We start from the raw sequence: 15564 nt of genomic DNA on the forward strand, positions 1-15564 counted from the left end.
GAGCCGGAATTGAAAGAATCTCCGGAGCCTGAATTGAGAGAAACCCCGGAGTCTGAATAGTGGAAAACTCGGAGTCTGAATAGAGAGCAGCATGGTAGCACAGTGGCTAGCAGAGTGGCTTCTAAGCTCCAGTGTCCCAGGTTCGATTCCTGGCTTGGGTTACTGTCTGTATGGAGTCTGCACGTTCTCCCCGTGTCTGCGTGGGTTTCCTCCGGATGCTCCTGTTTTGCCAGTCCAAAGATGTGCAGGCTAGGTGGATTGGCCATGATAAATTGCCCTTAGTATCCAAAAGGGTTAAGTGGAGTTACTGGGTTACAGGGATAGGGTGGGTGTGTGGGCTTGTTTAGGTTGCTCTTTCCCAGGGCAGGTGCAGACGCGATGGGCCATATGGCCTCCTTCAGCACTGTAAATTCTATGATTCTGTGAGAGAAACCCCGGAGTCTGAATAGAGAGAACGCAGGAGTCGGGATTGAGAGAAACCCCGGAGCCAGAATTCAGAGAAACCCGGGGCCGGAGTAGACAGGAACCCCAGAGTCTAAATGGAGAGAACGCCGGAGTCTGAATAGAGAGAAACCCCGGAGTCTGAATAGAGAAAAACCCCGGAGTCTGAATAGAGAGAAACCCCGGAGTCTGAATAGAGAGAAACCCCTGAGTCTGAATAGAGGGAAACCCCAGAGTCTGAATAGAGAGAAACCCCGGAGTCTGAATAGAGGGAAACCCCGGAGTCTGAATAGAGGGAAACCCCGGAGTCTGAATAGAGAGAAACCCCTGAGTCTGAATAGAGGGAATCCCCGGAGTCTGAATAGAGGGAAACCCCGAAGTCTGAATAGAGGGAAACCCCAGAGTCTGAATAGAGAGAAACCCGGAGTCTGAATAGAGGGAAACCCCGGAGTCTGAATAGAGGGAAACCCCGGACAGGAATAGAGGGAAACCCCGGAGTCTGAATAGTGAGAAACCCCGGAGCCAGGATTGAGAGAAACCCCGGACAGGAATAGAGGGAAACCCTGGAGTCTGAATAGAGAAAACCGTGGAGTCCCAATGAAGAGAAACCCCGGAATCTGAATAGAGAGAAACCCCGGAGTCGGGATTGAGAGAAACCCCGGAATCTGAATAGAGAGAAACCCCGGAGTCTGAATAGAGTGAAACCCCGGAATCTGAATAGAGAGAAACCCCGGAGCCGGAAGAGAGAGAAACCCCTGAGTCTGAATAGAGGGAAACCCCGGAGTCTGAATAGAGGGAAACCCCGGAGTCTGAATAGAGAGAAACCCCGGACAGGAATAGAGGGAAACCCTGGAGTCTGAATAGAGAAAACCGTGGAGTCCCAATGAAGAGAAACCCCGGAATCTGAATAGAGAGAAAGCCCGGAGTCGGGATTGAGAGAAACCCCGGAGTCTGAATAGAGGGAAACCCCGGAGCCGGAATAGAGAGAAACCCCGGAGTCTGAATAGAGAGAAACCCCGGAATCTGAATAGAGAGAAATCCCGGAGCCGGAAGAGAGAGAAACTCCGGAGTCTGAATAGAGGGAAACCCCGGAGTCTGAATAGAGGGAAACCCCGGAGTCTGAATAGAGAGAAACCCCTGAGTCTGAATAGAGGGAAACCCCGGAGTCTGAATAGAGAGAAACCCCAGAGTCTGAATAGAGAGAAACCCCTGAGTCTGAATAGAGGGAAACCCCGGAGTCTGAATAGAGAGAAACCCCTGAGTCTGAATTGAGAGAAACCCCGGAGTCTGAATAGAGAGAAACCCCGGAGCCGGAATAGAGAGAAACCCCGGAGTCTGAATAGAGGGAAACCCCGGAATCTGAATAGAGAGAAACCCCGGAGTCTGAACAGAGAGAAATCCCAGAGTCGGGATAGAGAGAAACCCCGGAGACGGAATTCAGAGAAACCCCGGAGTCTGAATTAAGGGAAACCCTGGAGCCGCAATAGAGACAAACCCTGGAGCGGGAGAAACCCCCGGAGTCAGAATAGAGAGAAACCCCGGGGCTGGAATTGAGAGAACACCCGGAGCCGGAATGGAGAGATACTCCGGAGCCGGGATTGAGAGAAACCCCGGAGTCTGAATAGTGGAAATCTCGGAGTCTGAATAGAGAGCAGCATGGTAGCACAGTGGTTAGCAGAGTGGCATCTAAGCTCCAGTGTCCCAGGTTCGATTCTCGGCTTGGGTCTGTATGGAGTCTGCATGTTCTCCCCGTGTATGCGTGGGTTTCCTCCGGGTGCTCCGGTTTCCTGCCACAAACCTATGATGTGCTGGTTAGGTGGATTGGCCATGCTAAATTGCCCTTAGTGTCCAAAAAGATTAAGTGGGGTTGCTGGGTACGGGGATAGGGTGGGGGCGTGGGCTTGAGTAGGTTGCTCTTTCCCATGGCCGGTGCAGACTCGATGGGCCAAATGGCCTCGTTCTGCACTGTAAATTCTATGATTGTATGACGGAAACCTCGGTGTCTAAATAGAGAGAAATCCCGGAGTCTGAATAGAGAGAAAGCCCGGAATCTGAATAGTGAGAAATCCCGGAGCCGGAATTGAGAGAAACCCCGGAGCCAGAATGGAGAGAAAACCCGGAGCAGGAATGGAGAGAAACCCCGGAGTCTGAAGAGACAGAAACCCTGGAGCCGGAATTGAGAGAAACCCTGTAGCCGGTATAGAGAGAAAAGCCGGAGCCGGAATAAAGACAAACCTGGAGCCGGAATGGTGTGGGACCCTGGAGCCGGAATGGAGCGAAACCACGGAACCGGAATAGAGAGAAACCTTGGAGCCATAGTAGAGAGAAACCTTGGAGCTTGAATAGGGAGAAAGCCTGGATCCGAAATGGATTGGAACTCCATAGCCGGAATACCCCGAACCTAGATGATGTTAGCTGTCCCCTGCCTCCGTTTTCATTTGTGATATCGCTATATGTGGTTCTTTGTTGTCCACTATGTGTTAAACGTTGTCTCCTGCTGCGATTTGAGACTCATTCATGTGTGGCCGTTTGTATGTGACATTCTTCATCGATACACTTTGAAATGTGACAGACTGAGATGTGACACACCCATCATATTCAATATTGGTCCTTTTGCAATTTATTCAATATATAATATTTCATAGAAATGGCTTTTCACAAGCTGAGCTACAACTTCATAGATGCAATCTTTAATCTTTTCCTTCAATATATTTACTTATATAAGTATTTCTCTCAAGAAAATAGACGAATATCTATATAAAATCTAAATGCAGAAAACACTGCCTTTAGTATCAGTACCTGTTCCCGTTTGCCCATTGTTAGCTGCAGACTGGAGGAGAGTATGTAGGTGAGGGAGCGATTCATAATTGAGCTTATTTTCACTTCCTAGGAAATTTGTGAAAGATTATTCTCACACTGGCCTGTACTATGTATTAGTACTGACTGCATGTTAAAGGCAAGAGGGCGTGCAATCTGGAAGCATCTGGCTGCCTATGAGTTTGTGTAGTAGCTGTATCAATGTTTTGGTTTCAGAGCTACTTCAAAATGTCTATTCATTTATTTTATGAGATACGCGCATCGCTGGATATTGCCCATCCCTAGTTGCCCGAGAACTAAATGGCAGTAAATGGTCAACCAAACAGCAAGGTGGCACAGTGGCTAGCATTGCTGCCTCATAGATCCAGGGACCCGGGTTCAATTCCAGCCTCGGGTGACTGTGTGGAGTTTGCATTTTCTCCCCGTGTCTGCGTGGGTTTCCTCCGGGTGCTCCGGTTTCCTCCCACAGTCCAAAGAAGTGCAGGTTAGATGGATTGGCCATTTCGTTAAATTGCCCTTTCGTGTCCAAAAGATTAGATGGGATTACTGGGTAAAGGGGATAGGGTGGAGACATGGGCTTAAGTTGGGTGGTCTTTCCAAAGGCTGATGCAGACTCAATGGGCCGAATGGCCTCCTTCTGCACCTTAGGGATTCTATGATCTGTATATGAAGTCTCTACGATCTTTTTACTCTACATTCCTGTAGTTCTGGACCAACACATAGGCCAGACCAAGTAAAGACTGCAGATTCCTTTCCTGAAGGTGGGTTTTTACAACAATTAGTGATAGTTTCAGGTTCACCATTTCTGAGACTAGCTTTCAATTCCAGATTTATTAATTGAATTTAAATTCCACCACAGGTCATGGTGGGATTTGAACCCATGTCTGCAGAGCATTAAACTGGGCTGCTGGATTATTAATCCAGTGAGGTTACCACTGTGTCATCATCTCCCAGAAATGTTCACATTGGCATTCAGTGATAAGTTTTAAATAGAGCCATTAATCCGTCCATGAATCTGACCATTCAAATAAAAGAACATTTTCAGAAAAACATGATTGGCTGAAGTTCTAAAGCAGCAAGTCAGACTCCTGGTTCTGTGTTGCCAGCTTGTCAGTAACTTTTTTGCTGCAATTTTGTGCAATATCCAGACAAACATTTACAAACTCAGTTAATGATCAAATTAAGGAGCTGGCGAGTTCTGGAAGAAAGTTAATTGTTTATGGGAGTTAGCAAGTGACCGAAAGCACCTTCTCTAAAAACATCAGGGAAATTATGGCAATGTTTGAATAGCCCTTTGTGCCTTCAGTACTGGCAGTATCAAATACTACAGTCATAGTGTACACCACAGTGGCACTTTGCACATGACAGTCACACTAGGCACTACAGTCACAGCATACACTAGTCACAGTGTACACCACAATCGCATTTTACACACTACAGTCACAGTGTACACCACAGTCACACTTTGCACACTACAGTCATAGTGCATACTAGTCACAGTGTACACTAGTCGCATTTTGCACACAATAGTCATAGTTTACACTACAGCCACAGTGTACACCACAGCCACACTTTGCACACTATAGCCACAGTGTACATTACAGTCAATATACACTACAGTCACAGTGTGTATCACAGTCGCATTTTGTTTACTACAGTCATAGTATGCACTACGGTCACAGTTATCACTAGTCACACTATACACCATAGTCGCATTTTGCACATTACAGTCATAGTGTACATCACAGTCGCACTTTTCACACTACATTCAAGTATGAACTACAGTCACAGTATACACTATGGTCACAGTGTACGCTACAGTCACAGTGTACATTAGTCACTGTACACCACAGTCACACTTTGCACACTACAGTCACAGTGTCCACTACAGCCACAGTGTACACCACAGTCGCACTTTGCACGCTACAATCGTAGTGTACACTACAGTCACAATATACACTTGTCACAATGTACACTACAGCTGTATTTTGCACACTACAGTCACAGTGCACACTACAGTCACAGTATACACTAGTCACAATGTGCACCACGGTCGCATTTTGCAGGCTACAGCCACAGTGTACCCTCCAGCCATAGTGAATGAAATGAAAATGAAAATCGCTTATTGTCACAAGTAGGCTTCAATGAAGTTACTGTGAAAAGCCCCTAGTCGCCACATTCCGGCGCCTGTTCGGGAAGGCTGGTACGGGAATTGAACCGTGTTGCTGGCCTGCCTTGGTCGTCTTTAAAAGCCAGCGCTTTAGCACAGTGTGCTAAACCAGCCCCAGTGTACACCACAGTCACACTTTTGCACACTACAGTCACAGTGTATCCTACAGCCATAGTGTACACTAGTCACATTTTGCACACTACAGTCGCAGTGTACCCTACAGCCATAGTGTACACCACAGTCACACTTTTGCACACTAAAGTCCCAGTGTACACTACAGTCACAGTGCACATTACAGTGACTGTACACCACAGTCACACTTTTGCACACTACAATCACAGTATACACTACAGTCACAATGTACATTAAAGTTACAGTGCACATTACAGTCACAGTGCACACTACAGTCACAGTGCACACTTCAGTCACACTCTGCACACTACAGTCAGTGTACACCTCAGTACCACTTTTGCACACTACAGTTACAGTATACACTAGTTAAAGTGTACACTACAGTCACAGTATACACTATAGTCACACTTTGCACGCTACAGTCAGTATACACCACAGCCACAGTGCACACTACAGTCACACTTTGCACACTAGTCAGTGTACACCTCAGTACCACTTTTACACACTAGTCACCGTATACACTAGTCACAGTGTACACTACTGCCACAGTATACACTACGGTCACAATGTACACTGCAGTCACACTTTGCACGCTAGAGTCACAGTGCACACCACAGTTACAGTGTACATGACAGTCACACTGTGTACACTTTTGTCACACTTTGCACACTATAGTTGCCCTTTGTGCACTATAGTCACAGTGTACACTATAGTCACACTGTGCACACTACAGTTGCAGTGCACACTACATTCACACTGTGAACTTGTCACATTGCAAGCAATAGTCACACTGTACACAAAAACAATGTAAATACACATATAAATGCATAAACTGCAGCCACAGTGTAACTGCCATCTAGGTACCGCTGTAAACAGTTTACATTGATGCAAAACCTTACATTTTAAGTTATAGATGCAGGGGGACTAAGCCACAGCAGGTATATTTGATATGAGTGGCTGTGTTGAGACAAGGACAGTGGAGAGTTTAGCAATCTGATTGATTTGGGATCCAAAGCGGTTGTGAGTGCAATGCAGAATCTGGATTATTGTAGGAAGTAGCTCACTTGGCCACTGCTGTGGCAAAGTAACCAGTGCATGGTGACTGACGGAGCAACATTTGAAACACAATAAGTAAATTCATCGCACAACAATCAGCATAACAGAAGTGAGAAACTTGTAAATCTCTCCAATGGATCATGAGGTGGTCTCTGCAGAGCCTGCATTGTTGTCAAATTCCATGTTGGTCTGAAGACTGTTTTCCAAAGGGGAAGGATGGGGCCATGCATGGGCCATTAGGTGTCACTGAGATCCTGAATGTAGGTTTATACAGGGACTGAGAGACTCTCCATCATGATTGGCTGCGGCTGGCTTGGAATCCAGAGGTCATCTAATTTTTTCTTCTTGCTTGTCTCTTGTTGCCGATGACAGCACTTGCAGCAGGGGTCTCGACAACAACACCCGTGACAGCAGAGACATACGGCAAGGATCAGGAGCAGCAGGGGCAGAATCAAGACAATGGCCAGGCAGACAGAGTTATAAACCCCCTCATTGTGCTTCAATACAATCAAGTCCCACGTTGCTGTCATGAATGATCTCATATATTCCAGCATTGTTGCACTGTGCTTGCTCTGTCCAATGTACAGGCAGAGAGATTGCTCACACTCTCACACAGGCAGGTTACAGGTTGAGAGAATGCTCAGTCTCACGCAGACAGGGTACAGGTAGAGAGAATGTTCACACTCTCATGAAGACAGGGTACAGGCAGAGGGAATGCTCAGTCTCACGCAGACAGGGTACAGGTTGAGAGAATGCTCACACTCTCACACAGGCAGGGTACAGGTTGAGAGAATGCTCACACTCTCATGAAGTCAGGGTACAGGCAGAGGGAATGCTCAGTCTCACGCAGACAGGGTACAGGTGGAGAGAATGCTCGGACTCTCAATCAAACAGGGTGCAGGCAGCGAGAATGCTCGGACTGTCGTGTAGGCAGGTCCCACTTTCTGCTCATGAGGTACAAATGATTAACCAGAAAGCTGCGGAGATATTCTTCAGGAGCCTCAACTGGGACAGTAAAATGTCTCTGAGTCAACACGGAACTTGTCCAACGTGGATCCTGTAGGAAAAAGCAGAAAAACATTGGAGGCCACATTGAAGTAGTCACAGAGTGATAGGGTGTACTCATTCCAGTACAGCCGCAACTCACTAAGAACAATACCATCATCTCCCCATATCCCCCAATCCCACCGTCAGCATCTCCCCATATCCCCCAAACCCACCCTCACTATTTCCCCCATCCCACCCTCACCATCTCCCCATATCCCTTAATCCAACCCTCACCATCTTCCCTTATCCTCCAATCCCACCGTCACCATCTCCCCATATCCCCAATCCTAACCTCACTGTCTCTCCATATCCCCAAATCCACCGTCACCATCTCCCCATATCCCCCGAACCCACCCTCGCCATCTCTCCATATCCCCAAATCCACTCTCACCACCTCCCCATATCCCCCAAATCCACCCTCGCCATCTCTCCATATCCCCAAATCCACTCTCACCACCTCCCCATATCCCCCGAACCCACCCTCACCATCTCTCCATATCCCCAAATCCACCCTCACCACCTCCCCATGCCCCTCAATCCCACCCTCACCATCTCCCCATATCCCCAAACCCACCCTCACCAACTCCCCATGCCCCTCAATCCCACCCTCACCATCCCCCCATATCCCACTATCCCACCCTCACCACCCCCCTATATCCCCCTATCCCACCCTCACCGTCTCCCCATATCCCCCTATCTAAAAGTTTAGTGGTAACTTTTCCAGGCATTCCTGATTCAGAAATGGTCCCTTTCGATTGGAAAATTGCGAGTGTGACTCATTTATTTGAGGAAGGTGAGAGAAAGCAAATAAGAAATGACAGATTATTAGTTGAAAATCTGCTGTGGGAAAGCTATTAGAATCTGTAATGAAACACACAGGCGGGGTGGGGGGGGGAGTGTTCTCTGTGTCTGTGACAGGGGGACGGGGGCGAGTTCCCCGTGTTGGTGGTGTGGGGAATGTTCCCTATGTCTGTGGCAGGGTGTGTGGGGGAGGGGGAGTTTCCCACATCCGTTGGGGGGGGGGGGGTCCCCTTGTCCATAGCGGGGGCGGCCGGGAGCAGGTCTCCCTATCCTTGGCAGTGGTGGACGGAGGAGGAGGGAGGAGGTGGATTCCCCCTGACCGTGGTGTGGTGTGGGGGGAGATTCTCCATGACCGTGGTGGGAGGGAGATTACCCCTGACCGTGGTGGGGGGGGGGGGTTCCCTGTGTTCAGGGTGGGGGGTGGAGGGAGAGGGGTAATTCCGTGTCCGTGGTCGGGCAGTTCCCTGTGTTGTCTGTGGGGTCCGGGAGGATTTGGATTTGGATTTTGTTTATTGTCACGTGTAACAAGGTACAGTGAAAAGTATTTTTCCTGCGAGTTGCTCAACAAATCATTAAGTACATGAAAAGAAAAGGAACTAAAAGAAAATACATAATAGGGCAACACAAGGTATACAATGTAACTACATAAGCACCGACATCGGGTGAAGCATACAGGGGTGTAGTGTTAATGAGGTCAGTCCATAAGAGGGAGTGGAGGGGAGTTCCCCATGTCTCTGGTGGGTGGGTGGGGGTGCGTTCCCTCTGTCCGTAGGGGGTGGGGGGTAGGAGGATTGGGGAGTTCCCCATCTCCGTGGTGGGCCTGGGCGAGGGAGGGTTTCCCCATGTCCATGATGGGGTGGAAGATGGAGGGAGTTCCTTGTGTCCCTGTTGTGGGGGAGGGGTTGGGGTCCCATGTTCGTGGTCGGGGGAGATTCCCTGTGTCCGTGGTGGGGGGGTCCCTGTATCCATGTGGGGAGATGGGTGGAGTTCCCCGTGTCCGTCGATGGGGGGCGGTGGGAGCTCTCCGTGTCTGTGGTTGGGGCAGGAGGGGGGAGAGTTTCCCATTTCCGTGGGGGATGGGGGCAGTTTCCCAGTGTCTGTGGGGAAGGGGGGCGAGTTCCTGTGCCCATGGTGAAACCTGCTTCAAAAATAGAGGATTTAAAATTCAATCAGGTAAGTTATTCTCAACCTTTATAAAGCTCTGGTTAGGCCACAATGAGAGAATTGTGTCCAGTTCTAGTCCCCACACTTGGATGTGAGGATCCTTGAGAAGGTGCGGAGGAGGTTTACCAGAATGGTTCAGGGATGAGGGATTTTAGTTGCAAGGTTAGGTTGGAGAACCTGGGGTTGTTCTCCTTGGAATAAAGGAGATTGAGGGGAGATTTGATAGAGGTGGACAAGATGATGACAGGTTTAGATAAGGTAGACAAAGAAAAACCTTTCCCATTCGCTGATGGTGCAATGACTGAGGGTAAGAGACACAGAGGGGAATGTGAGGAAGACGATTTTTACACAGCGAGTGATGATGAGCTGGAACTTCTGCCCATGAGGGGCTTGGATGTGGAGACGATGAATTATCCAAGAAGGAATTTGGATGGGAACTTGAGGGAAATAAACGTGCAGAGAAACGGAGACAGAGCCAGGGATTGCGGCTGATTGAGTTGTTCCACAGAGAACCAACAGTGACTCGGTGGACTGATGGTCTGTTCTGTGCTGCAATGACTCTATGACCAGAAGACAGAATAACCTACGGGTGTAGATTCTATGGACCCCTAGTCGCCACACTACGGCGCCTGTTCGGGTCACAGAGGGAGAATTCAGAATGTCCAAATTACCTAACAGCACGTCTTTCGGAACTTGTGGGAGGAAACCAGAGCACCCGGAGGAAACGCACGCAGACACATGAGAACATGCAGACTCCACACAGACAGTTACCCAAGCCAGGAATCGAACTTGGGACCCTGGAACTGTGAAGCAACAGTGCTACCCACTGTGCTACCTTGCTGCCCATAGAAAACTATAGAGAATCATAAATAAAACTAAAATTACAGACATTGACAGATTATGTGACGACCACATTTTGGCCAATGGATTCCAACACAGTGAAGTGTCAGGTCAGCAACTTTGGACCAAGAGATGAATGGATCTCAGCGTCCTTTCAATATTCAAATTGATAAGAAGGAATTGTTGAATAGATTGTAGGTACTGCAAGTTGGCAAGGCACGCGGACCAGATGAGATACATCCATGGATATTAAAAGAAGTGAGAATGAAAATTGCAGGGGCGCTGACCATAATCTTCCTGTCTTCTTTTGGCAGGATCAGAGGACTGAGGAATTGCAAATGTTGTTCAAAAAAGGTTGTCAGGATAAGTCCAGAAATGACAGACCAGTCAATTTCACATCAATAGCGGGGAAGCTTCGAGAAACAGTTATTCAGGATACAACTAGTTGTCACATGGAAAAACGTGGCTGGATTAGGAAGAGCCAGCATGGATTTCTTGTTTTAAAAATATTTTTAGTCTCCTTTTTCAAATTTTCAACCAAATTAACACCCACCAACAAACAATCAACAGTAACAAATACAATGTCAATCCTCTGGTCAACAATTCCTCCCTCTCACCAACCCCCAAACAACTCTCAACATTTTAAATACAAACATCGAAGAAAAAGAATCCAGAATCCACCATCCACCCCATACATAGTCACCAACACGATAGACAGTCCAAACCCGCCACCCCCCTAAACTTCCCTAATGTTCGATGTCATCCAATTCTTGAATATGCATAATAAACAAAGCCCATGAATTGTAGAACCCCTCCATCCTTCCCCTCAACTCAAACTTCACCTTCTCAAGTGTTAAAAATTCTAACAGATCCCCCCGCCATGCCAGGGCACAGGGAGAGGAAGCTGACCTCCACGCCAACAGGACCCGGCATCGGGCAATCAGCGAGGCGAAGGCTAAGACATCTGCCTCCGCACCCGTTTCCAACCCCGGCTGATCCGATACCCTGAATATGACCTCCAGGGGACTCAGTTCGAGTTTCATATGTACCACCTTCAAGATTACCCTGAACACCTCCCTCCAATACCCCTCCAGTTTTGGACAGGACCAAAACATATGAATGTGATTTGCGCGGCCTCCCCCGCAACGTTCACAAACATACTCTACCCCCTCAAAGAGTCGGCTCATCCTCTCCTTTGTGAGGTACGCCCTATACACCACCTCAGTTGTATCAGCCCCAACCTGGCGCACAAAGTTGAAGCATTTACCCTGCGGAGCACCTCACACCACAACCCCTCCTCCATGCTCTCTCCCAACTCTTCCTCCTACTTTGCCTTAGCCTTTTCCAGTGGTGCCTTCTCTTCTCACAGAATCACCCCATTAATCGCCGACACCCCCCTCTCCTCCACTCCCCTTGCCGTCAGCACCTCATCCAACAGTGTGGAGGCCAGCGCCACCGGAAACCTCTGTCTCTCATTCCTAGTGAAATCTCGGACCTGCATATACCTAAACATCTCCCCTGCCCCAACCCACATTCCGCACCCCGCCCCCCCCGCTCCTCCAGTCCCGCAAACCAGCCCCCTAGAAACAAATCCTTTAATGCCCCGACTCCCTTCTCCTCCCATCTCCGAAAATTCTCCACCTCCTTCCAAACCTACCTCCACCTCCTTCAGAACATCCCTCCACCTCCACACCGAACCTCCCTCCACCTCCAGTCTGAACCTCCCTCCATCTCCACTCTGAACCCCCCTCCACCTCCAGTCAGAACCTCCTCCACCGCCAGTCTGAACCTCCCTCCACCTCCACTCCGAACCCCCTCCACCTCCTTCCGAACCCCCCTCCACCTCCACTCCAAACCCCCCTCCACCTCCTTCCGAACCTCCCTCCACCTCCAGTCTGAACCCCCCTCCACCTCCAATCTGCACCACCCTCCACCTCCACTCCGAACCCCCCTCCACCTCCAATCTGAACTTCACCCATCTCCACTCCGAACCCCCCTCCACCTCCAGTCAGAACCTCCTCCACCTCCACTCTGAACCTCCCTCCATCTCCAGTCTGAATCCCCCTCCACCTCCAGTCTGAACCCCCCTCATCTCAACTCTGAACCCCCCTCCACCTCCAGTCTGAACCTCCCTCCATCTCCAGTCCAAATCCTCTCCATCTCCAGTTCGAATCCTCTCCATCTCCAGTCCGAAACCCCCTCCACCTCCACTCCGAACCCCCCTCCACCTCCAGTCTAAACCTCCCTCCATCTCCAGTCCAAATCCCCCTCCATCTCCACTCCGACCCCCCTCCATTCCGAACCTCCCTCCATCTCCAGTCCAAATCCTCCTCCACCTCCACTCCGAACCCCCCTCCACCTCCAGTCTGAACCTCCTCCATCTCCAGTCTGAACCTCCTCCACCTCCAGTCTGAACCTTCTCCACCTCCAGTATGAACCCCCCTTCCCCTCCAGTGCGAAACCCCATCTTCTCCAGTCCAAATCCCCCTCCACCTCTGGTCAGAACCCCCCTCCATCTCCAGTCCGAATCTCCCTCCACCTGTGGTCCGAATGGTCTCCCTCCAGTCCCCCCCCCACTCCAGTCCGAACCCCCCAACATCACCTCCAGTCCGATCCCCCTTTCCAGTCTGACGCCCAACTCCAGTCTCAACTCCCCCAACCATCTCTGATCCATCAGGCCCCACTCCAGTCCTACTTGAACCCCCACCCTGTATCTGACCCCTCTCCAGCACCCCCTCTTTGACCGGACCCCCAAGTGTCTGAACCATTTACCTTTTAGTTGCCCCTTGAAATGCCTCCTGTACGGCAGCTACGGGCGTGTTTCTTACCTCTCTACGCCCCACTGACTCCACGCTGATGCAGCAGGAAACGTTCTTCACTGCTCCTGTTTCACCCAACCTGAGTGAGGAAGGTTGAGACGGGGGCTTTCTAATCCCAGCATGGGTAAATCCGACAGAGATTGTCACTCTGAGGAAGTGACAGCCAAGCTGCACCTGGACGCGAAGAGTTAGATTATTAAAAGAGGTTATAAAAATCCGATTAATGTTCTCAGGATTATTTCGGCGATTTGTTTGAAGTTTTTAAGATTTTGAAAAAAATTGATTTAAACATTTTGAGCTGGAAGGTGAGGACGAGACAAAACCTAAAAATCAGATGTAGAGCATTGAGGAGAGAAATTAGAATCACAGAGAGAGTAGCAGAAATGTGATACATTCTCCCACAAAAAGCAGGAGGTTCTATGGTTCAATCAATAACTGCATCGTTAAGATTATTAATGGGAATATGGCGGCTTGGTGGAGTTAAGATAAAAATCAGCCATAATCTGACTGAATATGGCAGGGCAGATTGGAAGGGCCGAATGGCCTCCCTCTGTACCTACTTTCCTGTACCCCTCAACGCCATCTTCTCACTAACACTCAGACATATTAAGCCAGACGAAAATGAATCATTCCTTCTTATCCTGTGTTCTGTATCTGTACAGCAGCTGAGACTGAGAGAACACAGGGACTGTATAGTACCAGAGGGGAATGAATCATTTTATCCAATACATAGAATGAAAAGTAAAGTGATAAAAAGTTTGTGTGCCTTTCCAATAAACGTGTCCGGTTTTGAGTGAACCCTCAGAGTCTGTGATCCTGAGCACGGTTCTGTCACCACACCCTGACCGAACAGGCCTGCACCCACCTGGGCAAGCCACAGCCTCAACTTGTAATACTCAGCACAAACTCTTTACTTTTTAACTGCGACTCACCTCCGCCGTTCAGCTTGGGAGACAGCCTGACAACACTTTTCAGACCATGCTGTTTGATCTGCCCTCTCGCCACTCTGGTCAGCTTGAGCCACACAGGTGGTGTCACCGAGTAGTGCCTGTGGGAGGGGAGTTGACAGCTCCCTCCTTCTCCCTGTCTGTCTCTCTCTGCTTCCCACTGTGTGTGTCAGAGCACACTGCGTGCTCCTGCAGCAGCAGCCTGTGGTCAATAAGTTTGATGCTTTAACATCTGACGTCAAGGCTCATATACTGACTAAAACTTCCTGTTTATTTCACCAATTACACACTGAGCTGAGGCCTGTTTGGAGCAAAAAAAACTTTCCTTCTTCCTCGGGCCACTGAGAAAATAGCTCTCAGTTTGTTTGCAATTTCTGACTAAGAAGGGCTATATTTAACTGCCCTTTGCTAACTTTAGATTCCAAGAGATCTAACCTTAGCTCACAACACAATCTCAAGAGACATTCGGTATTTTTTAACAGAAAGCAGAATGGTAGTGCTGGTGAAATGATTGCAGTGTTCTGGAATTCAGCTACTGGCAGGGCAGGGCTGAGGGTCTGCATACAGGTATAAGGTTCTGATTGAGTAGCACAGACATGTTCAATATGTGACCAACCTGCCAAGCAATTCGAACAATCCCCCTCTTTCACAGCCTCTTTGAGGTGGAGCCGTGAGCTGGGTGGCACTAAACAGGAGGAGCAACATTGAAACTGGCAAGCTCTCAAAGAATAATCAGGAAGGAAGAGAAAGTGTGCAAGAAAGAGAGACGGGAGAGAGAGAGAGAGAGGAAAAGGAAAGGAAAGAGAGTTGTGAAGCGACTAGAGAGCAGAAAGGGTATGAAATCACAGAGGCAGAGAGGTGGAGAAATGTAGCAGAGACTGAGTGAGAAGAGATGGAAAGAGCAGAGGGGGAGAAAGACAGTAGAGGGCAAGAGGGAGATAGAAGAGAGGGAGAAGTGAGAGGGATGGACATCAGAGAGTGAGGGCGAGAGAGGCAGAAAAGAAAGGCAGGGACAACTTGTCAGCAATTTCTGAAAAATAACTGGGAAATTAGAGAGAATTGGCACAGAAACTAGAGAGCAATTGCTGAGACTAGAGAGGACTAGAACAGATAGAATAGAGAGGAGGAGCAGTTATACATTAGAGAGGAATAGCACAAAAACTAGAGAGGAACAGCAGAGAAATTAGAAAGGTGTAGCAGAGAATCTCGAGAAGAATAGCAGAGTTAATCTACAGAGGAATAGTAGAATAGCTAGAGATCAATAGACATCAATAGAAATGAAACTAGAGAGGAATAGCAGACACACAATGACACAGTGGTTATTACTGCT

General features: G+C 48.8%; 1 long non-coding RNA gene across 1 annotated transcript; it reads right to left on the reverse strand.

The window, feature by feature from the left end:
- Positions 1-7168: 7168 nt before the first annotated feature.
- Positions 7169-14431, reverse strand: LOC140426711 (uncharacterized). Its single transcript, XR_011948280.1, has 3 exons — positions 14220-14431; positions 13297-13461; positions 7169-7673 (listed from the first exon to the last, which is right to left on the reverse strand). It is a non-coding gene; the product is annotated as an uncharacterized lncRNA (long non-coding RNA).
- Positions 14432-15564: the final 1133 nt, after the last annotated feature.

Source organism: Scyliorhinus torazame, chromosome 7, assembly GCF_047496885.1.
Source record: "Scyliorhinus torazame isolate Kashiwa2021f chromosome 7, sScyTor2.1, whole genome shotgun sequence".
NCBI lineage: Eukaryota > Metazoa > Chordata > Chondrichthyes > Carcharhiniformes > Scyliorhinidae > Scyliorhinus > Scyliorhinus torazame.